We start from the raw sequence: 755 nt of genomic DNA on the forward strand, positions 1-755 counted from the left end.
TTATAATAAATGATTAGAAATTATTTTTTTTTCATAAATATATATATATATATATATATATATTTATGAAAAAAAAATAATTTCTAATCATTTATTATAATAAATTAAACTATAAAAATTATTTTAATTTTAAAAATGTGTAATTATATTAGATATTTAGACTATTAGCTTTTTATGATAACCTGTAACCGCCAAAAATATTAGAAAATGTGAAAATAAAGTAAATATCGCATTTATTATAAACAATTATCATATTATTGAGTTGTCGATACCACTAAAGTATGCAAATAGTTATACAGGGTTTCCTCAGTCATGGAACACCTGGAAATATCAGTTTTACAGTCTGGAAAATGTATTATAAATCAATTAATAAAATCATAAGAGTATAACATTTTTTTTTATTATGCTTAGTTCTGTAATATGTATTCTAAAAATATTGGTTCTTCTTAATTAATTGGTCAAACTAGTTTACAAATGTGACCCTTGACCACAAAACCAGTCATAAGGGTCAATTTCTTCATTGAGATTCAATTTATATCTGAAAGCTGAATAAATAAGCTTTCCATTGATGTATGGTTTGTTAGGATAGGACAATATTTGGTCGAGATACAACTATTTGAAAATCTGGAATCTGAGGGTGCAAAAAAATCAAAATATTGAGAAAATTGCCTTAAAAGTTGTCCAAATGAAAATCTTAGCAATGCACATTACTAATCAAAAATTAAGTTTTGATATAATTACGGTAGGAAATTTAC

General features: G+C 23.3%; 1 long non-coding RNA gene across 1 annotated transcript in view; it reads left to right on the forward strand.

The window, feature by feature from the left end:
- Nucleotides 1-755, forward strand: part of LOC107756130 (uncharacterized) — an 11661-nt gene that overhangs the window by 6956 nt on the left and 3950 nt on the right. The gene's annotated exons all lie outside the window — the stretch shown is intronic.

The sequence above is a fragment of the Sinocyclocheilus rhinocerous genome, unplaced genomic scaffold (assembly GCF_001515625.1).
Source record: "Sinocyclocheilus rhinocerous isolate Xijiao unplaced genomic scaffold, SAMN03320098_v1.1 scaffold11, whole genome shotgun sequence".
In the NCBI taxonomy this organism is placed as follows: domain Eukaryota; kingdom Metazoa; phylum Chordata; class Actinopteri; order Cypriniformes; family Cyprinidae; genus Sinocyclocheilus; species Sinocyclocheilus rhinocerous.